The sequence below is a fragment of the Humulus lupulus genome, chromosome 5 (assembly GCF_963169125.1).
Source record: "Humulus lupulus chromosome 5, drHumLupu1.1, whole genome shotgun sequence".
In the NCBI taxonomy this organism is placed as follows: Eukaryota; Viridiplantae; Streptophyta; class Magnoliopsida; order Rosales; family Cannabaceae; genus Humulus; species Humulus lupulus.
In genome coordinates, this window is record NC_084797.1 from 219,312,178 (window position 1) to 219,322,428 (window position 10,251).

At 31.1% G+C, this 10,251-nt stretch overlaps 1 pseudogene; it reads left to right on the top strand.

Moving 5' to 3' along the window:
* The first annotated feature begins 222 nt into the window (after nt 1-222).
* Nucleotides 223-5,235, top strand: LOC133778193 (uncharacterized; annotated as a pseudogene).
* Nucleotides 5,236-10,251: the final 5,016 nt, after the last annotated feature.

Here is a 10,251-nt window from a genome sequence, read left to right on the forward strand (position 1 = left end):
ATGGGTTCAGAGAAGTGGAGAAAGTAATCTATGAGCTGAGAATGAAAATTTATATTTGAAGTTTTATTGATCAAAATTGAGTATAATATACTATTTTGATTCATTTTGTAAAAAACAGAATTCGAATTGTTATTTAACAAAACACAAAGACCGATCGTGTATTTGAGAAAAACACAGAGGCCAAACTAGAATTTTTCCTTTGAATTTTAAGAAATGTATGTCCATAAAATTAAAATTTGAGGGGGGAAATTTATCTACTTTCAATGTAATTGTATTTAATAAAAATTTAAATGTAAATTGGACAGGTTTCATATCCAAACATGATGGAGTTTTTTGAAAAGCTTGGAGTTGAGATGGAGACGTCAGATATGTCATTCTCAGTAAGCTTAGACAAAGGAGAAGGATGTGAGTGGGGTACCCGAAATGGCTTCTCGAGTTTATTTGCTCAGAAGAAGAATTTCTTTAATCCCTACTTCTATCAAATGATTAGAGAAATTGTTAAGTTCAAAGATGACGTGAACAGGTCAATTCCACTATCTTCTCTAGTCTTTACTACCCACTTTATACTCATTTTCTTTATTATTAATTTCATTTCATTTATTTATTTATGACCATATTAGATATCTTGATATGTTTAATAACAACCCGGACATAGACCGAAATGAAACGTTAGGAGACTTCCTTAAGTCTCATGGTTACTCCGACTTGTTTATAAAAGCTTATCTTGTGAGATCACTTAACCCTTTCTACTAAATCACATGTATATGTATCACTAACTTGGCAATAACATTAATATTATTAATGATTCTGCATAGATTCCAATATGTGGATCAATATGGTCCTGCCATTCGGAAGATGTTATGATTTTCTCTGCTTTCTCTGTTCTTTCATTTTGTCGCAATCACCATCTCCTCCAGGTACACACACACACCACTCAATTACATAGACATGAATATGTTATATTTAAATTTGTTGTGATATTTTGATATTGTTTATGGCTAATGCAGTTATTTGGTCATCCTCAATGGCTTACTGTCAAAGGACGTTCACATTGTTATGTGAAGAAAGTAAGTAACTTGAATTTACTATACATACTAAAAAAAGAGACGTTATGCTAACTAATTTTGAAAAAAAAAAACACAAAAAAAGGTAAGAGCTGAGCTAGAGAGTAGAGGTTGTCACATAAGAACCTGTTCCGAGGTACAAATGATTTCAACCATTGACGAGGGTTAGTACTCAACTACTTTAAACTTATTACTAATTATGACTAATTACATTTGATGTTTTTTTCTGATGTTATAAGTGTTTTTATGAGAATGTTTAACAGGTTGTGTGGTTCACAATGAAGATGGTTCTAAAGAAGTGTATAATAAGTGCATATTGGCTGTTCATGCTCCTGATGCTGTGAGATTACTTGGAGACCAAGCTACTCCTGTTGAACAGAGAGTACTTGGTGCTTTCCAATATGTTTATAGGTTTGCTCCTCCTAGTAACACCCACTTTTTCATTATGATGTCAACCAATCACATATTGCCACATAAGAGCATGCACATATTGTCTTTATCTCATGGATATTAAGTCAAACATGTATAGTCATTGTCTTAACTTTCTGCTGGCAGTGACATTTACCTTCATCGTGACAAAACTTTAATGCCCAAAAACCCAGCCGCATGGAGTGCATGGAACTTCCTAGGAAGGAGAGACAAGAAAGTATCTTTGACATACTGGCTCAATATGATTCAGGTGAGTACACACATAAACTATTTTACATTTCGTCTCAAACATTAACAAAGTCAATGCTAAACTTTATTAAATAGATTGCATTAAGACTATAACCTAAATATATGAATACGCAGAATCTTGGTGAAACAAGTCTCCCTTTTCTTGTGACACTCAATCCTGATTATCCACCAAACCATACATTGGTTAAGTTTTCAACTAGTCATCCAGTCCCGTCTGTTACAACATCAAAAGCTTCACTCGAGATTCATCAAATTCAAGGAAATAGAGGAATTTGGTTTTGCGGAGCATACCAGGGTAAGAATTTTGCTTAATGGGAAACCAGATGTTTTGAAACAATGACAATGAATTTTCTCATGTTTTAACATGCTAATATTAATTAAATTCACTTTATATTAGGTTATGGCTTCCATGAGGATGGATTAAAGGTACTTTCTAAACTACAACGACCTTCCAATATTTATCCAAGTGCATTCTACCATGATGAAAAAACAACACAAGAAAAACGTTACCTCTATTTTTAGGCAGGAATGACTGCAGCATATGGTTTGATTGGAAAAAGTTGTGACCTTCTTAGTAATCCAAATCACATGGTACCTTCCCTGGTAGAAAGAGGAGCACGCCTTTTTGTTACTAGATTTCTTACACAATTTATCACTGCAGGATGTTTAATGTGAGTAATTGTACTGATGAAATTGAAGTCCTTTGAATCTGCTAGTTCTTTTCTGAATAAGAATTCAAACCCTTACAACTTCTTAATTTCTTTTTCAACTGAGATAATTCATATGTGATTTTTGGTTATATAAAAGTATATTGGAAGAAGGGGGTACAATGTTTACTTTTGAAGGAAACACAAAAGGATGTTCTCTGAAAGTAGCTATCAAAGTTCACAGTTCACAATTTTATTGGAAGGTATGCGGTTTTTTGTCACTTGATGGATATTTTGGTTACCATAATTATAGTTTTAACACCAATATTGATACTCACAAGTAAAATTTATTTGCCAGGTTGCAACACAAGCTGATTTAGGCCTTGCGGATGCTTATGTCAATGGAGATTTTACTTTTGTTGACAAAGATCAAGGTCTACTAAATCTCTTTCTGGTAAGCATTCGTAGGTTTCTAAGAAAATTTTACATGTACTTGATTTTTTATTTACTTAGTAACTTCCTGTCAAACTTGCTTTTGTAGATTTTCATCGCCAATAGAGATTCAAATTCTTCAGCCTCCAAACTAAACAAGAAAGGGTAATATATATATATATATATATAAATAATTTGACGACATGTATTAGCACGAAGAATGATACTAGTTTTTATCTCCTAAAACTCACTTACTTAGGACTTTTTTGTTGTTAGCTTGAGGGGATGGTGGACTCCACTGTTGTTCACAGCTAGTATAGCCTCAGCAAAATATTTCTTTCAGCATGTTTCAAGGCAAAACACCCTTACACAAGCTCGCAGGAACATCTCTCGCCATTATGATCTGGTACAATATCTATGGATCAGAGTTTATGCTTATACTATGTGTACTAATTGTGGGTTGTATAAATAGATATGTAAATACATGTTATAACAAATTAAAAATTGAACTTCTGGTTAACAAGGGCAGCGGAAACAATTATATTTGAAAAGAATCTAAAGAATAAGTGGTAACCATAAACTATTGAAAGCACAGATAGAAATCCAGAGTTTTTTTCCTTGAAAAAGTAAAATTCCAGAAGAAGCTTACTATATTCTCTTGTGTTTTTAGAGTAATGAACTCTTTGCACTGTTCCTGGATGAAACGATGTCATACTCTTCTGCTGTATTTAAGGTAAGAACTACAAGTCCCCAATAGTTTTATGCTTTATAGGTTTAACTTAAACTAATTTGTTTTATGAATTATTTCAGTCAATAGATGAAGAGTTGAAGGCTGCACAATTGCGAAAAATATCTATTCTTATTGAGAAAGTGAGTCTCCTTTTGTACACTTTCCATCTATTATTTGATGTCTGTTTTGTAAAATATTTTTTTCCCCTCTATTCAGGCCAGAATTGATAAGAGTCATGAAGTTCTTGAAATTGGGTGTGGTTGGGGAAGTTTGGCCATTGAAGTTGTCAAAAGAACTGGATGCAAGTACACTGGCATCACTCTATCGAAGGAACAACTGAAAATAGCACAAAAGAAAGTGAAAGATGTTGGCCTTCAGGTACCAAATATATATGATGAACAAACTTCTATATTATAGTATATTTTATATTGAAGCTATGCAAAGTACTACATCACCTTGATCTTTTATATGGGTCTCTGAGTACTTAATAGTCTATAAATAACACCTTTTGATTCTAGAAATATAAGTAACAATATAATTATTTTTATTTACTTTTGACCAATTCTGCTAACAGGAAAATATCAAATTTCTTCTTTGTGACTATCGACAATTGCCTGCTGGCTACAAATGTGACAGAATCATATCTTGGTGAGTTAATGTAGTATTTTGTATCAAACAATAACACTCGATGTAATGAAAAAATATTTCATTTTGTAGTGAGATGATAGAACACGTTGGCCATGAGTTCATTGGAGACTTTTTTGGTTGTTGTGAGTCTGTACTAGCAGAGAATGGCCTTTTTGTTCTACAGGTAATGAAGGACACTTATTTGTCAATTTGACAAATTACATTTCATAATTCTTCTTATTTTAAAGTTCCAATAGCTCAAGGTGATGCTCTCTTCGCGATTTTTGTTAGTTTATATCAATACCGGATCAACGATACGAGGAGTATAGGAGAAGTTCAGATTTTATCAAGGAGTACATTTTTCCTGGTGGATTACTACCTTCATTAAGTAGAGTAACATCTGCCATGACTGCTTCATCTAGACTCTGGTATAGTACTTTAGATTGTAGATATTTTGTTGCAAAACTATTTACTTTTTATTTTTACTAATCATTATTAATGGAAGTGTAGTGTGGAGCACATTGAAAACATTGGAATCCATTACTACCAAACTCTAAGGATTTGGAGAAAAAATTTCTTGGAGAAGCAAGGGTTAGTAAATAACCATGTAATGGTGTAGGTTTTATATATTTTTGTAACACTTGGGTATATTGGGACATTAATTTGAGTGTGTTACAGTGAAATCATGGCTCTTGGATACAATGACAAATTCATTAGGACGTGGGAGTATTATTTTGATTATTGTGCAGCAGGTTTCAAGTCTCACACTCTTGGCGATTACCAGGTACAATTTAGCTATTGAGAAGATAGACAAATTCTTTGACTTTGAAATCTACTACCTTTTGTTAGTTTCTTAATTTAATAAATACAAAGTCATGTCAAACTTAGGGTTTTTTTTAATTTATTATTTTGGTTGCAGATTGTGTTTTCACGTCCTGGCAATGTGGCTATTTAGCAATCCATATAGAGGCATTCCAACTACCTACGGAGTTGAATTTAATTGATGGTGTTTTTATTGGACTTGAGGCTATTTCAATAAATCCTAGCTCTTGTTTCTTGATTTGATCTCATTATATGTTTTTTTTTTTAAAATTTATCTCTTTATATGTTGGATGTTGTTTTTGAGTAACTATTATTCTATTGGTTATGTTGATTAATACTATAATTTTAGCCCCAATTTTCATGAATCTAACTTTGTAGTCATCTTAGCCTCTCTCATTTTTATTCTCACTTTTTAATTTTTATTTTCCTAAATCAATTGTTACCATAAATCTATATTTATAAGTAGTGTTATACTTATATTATATAGAGGAAATTACATTTTATATGGGAATTTTAATAGGGTGTGCAATAATATGTTTTATTTAAAAAAAATTAATAATCTATAGCTTTTTTTTTAAGAATTTTCACTTTTATGGGTTTATTTTCCATATTTTTGTATAAAAGTTAGTTTATGCCATAATTTCACTCTTAATCAAGTTTTATTAATTTGGAAGGGTATGTTTATAATTTGATTATTATTTTTTCTAGCTTATTTGTTTTTTTTATATTAAAATTTTCTTTAGTTGTTTTGCAATTTTTTTTGTAATACGAATTGTGTTTAAAATTATTTTTATTTATTATAAACATTTTTTCCTTTTTTTTAGATCGTACATTTTTTTTTTTTAAATCTTGTGTAAGGTAACTAGTTACTTTATTGATCTTTGACAGTTATGTAAAAAAATTCTTAGAGCTAGGTTAAATAACATGTACCAGGAGAGGTAACCAGTTATCCTAAGATAAGTAACTTTCTGTCATAAGAGAGATAACCAGTACCCATAAGAGGGGTGACAGGTTACTCATATTAAATATGAAAAGAAACATCAAATTTGAAGAAAAAAGAGGAAGAACATTTAATTAAAAAAGGAAGAAGTAACTATGATTTTAGTAACATAGGTAACCAGTTACCATAAAGAACCCAGAAATACACACACACATCAGAACGTGAATGTAACCAATTATCCCCAGAAATATACACACAAAGAACGTGACGGTAACCAGTTACCCCCAGAAATATACACACAAAGAACGAGAAGGTAACTAGTTACCACAGATCTGAAGATAGAAAAAAAATAAGATACACTCCATTTCCCTTCTCTCCCATATTTTTCATATATTTTTTTTCTAGATTTGAATGTTCCCATCAGGGTAATTGATTACCCATTCACGTTTTCATATTTTTATTAGTTTTATTTCCAAATTTTGGTGTTCCCATAAGGGTTACAGTAAAGAAAATGCTGAAAATTTTTATTTGAATTTTCTTACATATAGTGGAAAAAACTATAAAAAATTACAATAATAAAAGATAATAAATAAAAAATAGTAAAATAAGTATGTAATGTTAAAATATTTGTGTGAAAAAGGAAAAAATGGAATGAGAAAAAAATAAGTCCAAAAAATGAAGGAAAAAGAAGAAAAAAAACTTTGGAAAGAAAAAAACATGAATGAAAAAATTGGTAGGAAAAAAATAAAAAATAAAAAGGAAAAGAAATGGAAGAAGAAAAAAAGAAAAAAAAAACTCATATGTGTGAAAAAAGAAAAAAAATAGAAAGAGAAAATAATAAATACAAAATAAAGAGAAAATAGAAGGAAAAAAATGAAAATAAAAAAGAGGAAAGAAAACTGAAAAAATATGAAGAAAAAAAAAATACAAATGAAAGAAAAAAAATAGATAAATGAATAAAAATGAAAAGAAGAAGAAGAAGAAGAATGGAAAAATGGAAAGAAAAAAAATGAAGAAGGAAAAAATTGGTAAAAAAAAAATGAAAAAAGGAAGAAAACATAAGTAGGGGAAAAAATAACTGAAAAATAATTAAAAAATAAAAGAAAAAAAAATAAATTGAAAAAAAAATTACCTTCAAAATCAAATAAAACATAATTATGATAAAAAAAATGTGACATTTTCATATTTTAGTTAGCTATTAATTGTGTTTCTCATTGTTTAATTCTTTCTTTAATAAATTTTCTCATACAAATTAAGAAAAATATAATTTTCATATTTTTGTACATTAATGGTATAAAATCCATATTTTAAAAAAATTTCCTATATTATATCCCATATAATTCTAGTTTTGTGTTGGGATATTGTTGACATTCTCATAGGTTTTTCTTTTTTACATTATGGGAGGGGATTCGAACTTGGAACTTCTTCTTTACCATAAATATACAATACCACCACACTATGCTAATGATGACGACATTCATGTAGGTTTGAAATTCTCAAGTCCTATTTAATTACTTTTCTAATATTATTAGTGATTTATAAAATTCATTTTGTTTGAAATTTATTAAGACAAAAACTCTGAAGAATATCAAGATGGTTTTAGTTTTGACACCATACTTTTTAGACACAAATTTAGTTGTTTTATGATATTGCTAAGTGCTCTTTGCTAACTTGACTGAAGGTACTCACTCAGGGGTGATTGTTTTGAGTAGTTGAGTTGCATTGGAAAGTATAGAGGGACTTAGGATTGAGGTAATATTAAACTTTTGTGTACAAAAGGGTTCACTTTACCCTTAAAATACATGTGGGGCTTACACAAATTATTAACTTTACTCTCTTAAAATTTGAACCAAACATATGAAGGGATTTAGATTCACATTCTCACATTTACTTTACCCCATACCAAACACCCCCTCGAAGTAAAGTTTCGTTGATTTTATATTCTGATTACCTAAATTTCGTACTCCAACAACAAGCTTATAAATATATTTAAAGATACTATGGTTTAAGATCTGACATAATCTAAACTTTTAATTAAACAGTTTATCAAACGATGTTGAGATATTTAATACTTAGAGACAAACTATTATTTCAAAAATATTATTTAATTTTAAATTAAGTGTAATGTTCTCTTTACAATAGATTACTATGTATAACAAGTGGTTTAGATAGAACATAAAGTTCTGGGATAAAAAATGACAAGAATCATGGGGTTTCTTATAAAATCTAATTGATGATTAGAGGAGTTATCCATGTTCTTATAAATGGTTCAATATTCTTATACTTGTTCTATGTGGGACACCATACTCCAATATCCCGGCTCAAGTTGGTGGCTATTTCTTGCACGCCAATTTTGAATTATCAAATCACAAGCGACCATCTTAGCTTGCTTATTTTTTTGGATCTCAAGTGCTTTTTTGCACTATGTGAATCTTGTGTGGCTTAGCTTGCTATTTGGATCTCAAAGATCTTGTTGCACTATGTGGATCTCATGCAGCTTACCTTTTTTTTTTTTTTTTTTTATTAATTTGGCTCTCTATTTGGATAGGTGTGGATTGAATGCCCCTAGGGGATATGGCTCTAATACTCATCTAAAAATTAATTGTTATATTTGTTCCATGTGAGACAACATACGCTAATAAAAAACAACATATTGATGTTTAATCACAAACCTATTATGAAATAAAAAATAGCTGAATTAAAAGAAAATACCCATTTATAATTTGGTATGCTATTTTAAAAAGATTTATTATAAATGTAAAATCAATTCAAACCTTTTTTTTTGTCATTATTTTCTTTATATTTTACATAGGTGTAATTTTTCTAAATTAAATTGTTCCTTTTAGGGTTAGAAGTTTACATAAATATGGTAAATTTTAAGTTAATTTATATATTTATTAGCATTCGTCTTTTGTGTTGTTTAGGTTTATGTATAGTTGTTTTCACATTGTTTTTTAGTTGTAAAGTTTATGTATTGTTGTTTTGTTGTTGTGCTGATGTCTAATTGATGTTTAGTTGCTTCAGGCATATTTTGAATATGTATAAAAAAAACGTGTTAGTATGAAATGAGTTGACTTCTAGTTGTTGTCCAATTGTTGTTTTTAGTCATTTTTTAATGCAGTGGGTTGATATCTAGTTATTGTCCAATTGTTATTTTTAGTTGTTTTTTTTGACATTATTGAGGGTTTTTCCAAGATTGCAACACCCTTGACCAATCTGACCCACAAGCACCAGAAGTTCACCTAGATTGAGAAATGTGAAGAGAGTTTTCAAACTATGAAAGACAAATTGATCCCTGCATTTATCCTTTGTGTTCACACCGAAGAGGGAAAATTTGTGGTGTATTGCAATGCATCCAAGAATGGCTTGGGATGCGTGCTCATGAAAAATGGAAAGGTAGTGGATGATGCCTCGAGGAAACTCAATGATTATGAACAAAGGTATCCTACTCACGATCTAGAGCTGGCAGCAGTAGTGTTCGCACTCAAGATTTGGAGACATTACCTATATGGAGACAAGTGCAAGATTTACACCGATCATAAAAGTTTGAAATACTCATTCACTTAGAAGGAGTTAAATTTGAGACAGCGAAGGTGATAAGAATTGGTAAAAGACTATGATTGCGAAATTCTATAGCACCCAGGCAAGGCCAACGTAGTGGTTGACGCATTGAGTAGGAGGGGACATGGAAGTGTCTCGGCCTTAGTACAATAGAGGCACAATTGCATAAAGAGATCATAAGTGTTGGAATAGATTTGGTAGCATGAGGCTTAGAAAATCTCACCCTACAGTCCATCTTTCTAGATCAAATTAGGGAGGGGCAGAAATTGGGTGAAGCCCTAGTGAAGCAGGAGGCTTCGGTACAAGAAAACGGCGACGGTGACTTCTCTTTGTCCAAGAAGGGCAAGTGTAGATCTCCCTATGGGCGCAAGTGTAGATCTCCCTTGCACTGGGATAAAGATGGGGAGAAGCAGTTATTAGGCCCTGAGGCAATCAAAGAAGCTAGTGAGGCAATTGAAATTTTTTCTAGAGAATGCTTATTGCTCAAAGTAGGCAAAAGAGTTACGCAAACCTTAAGATAAGGAACATCGAGTTCTCAGTAGGCGAGTTTGTGTTTTTGAGAGTCTCGCCAATGAAGGGAGTTATATGTTTTGGCAAGAAAGGGAAGTTGAGCCCGAGATATATAGGTACAATTAAGATTTTGGAAAGTTTTGGGCAAGTTGCGTAAGTACGTGTCTGATCTCTCCGATGTTTTGAGTTATGAGTCATTGCAACTGAAGTAGGATCTAAATTACAATGAAAAGCCTGAGC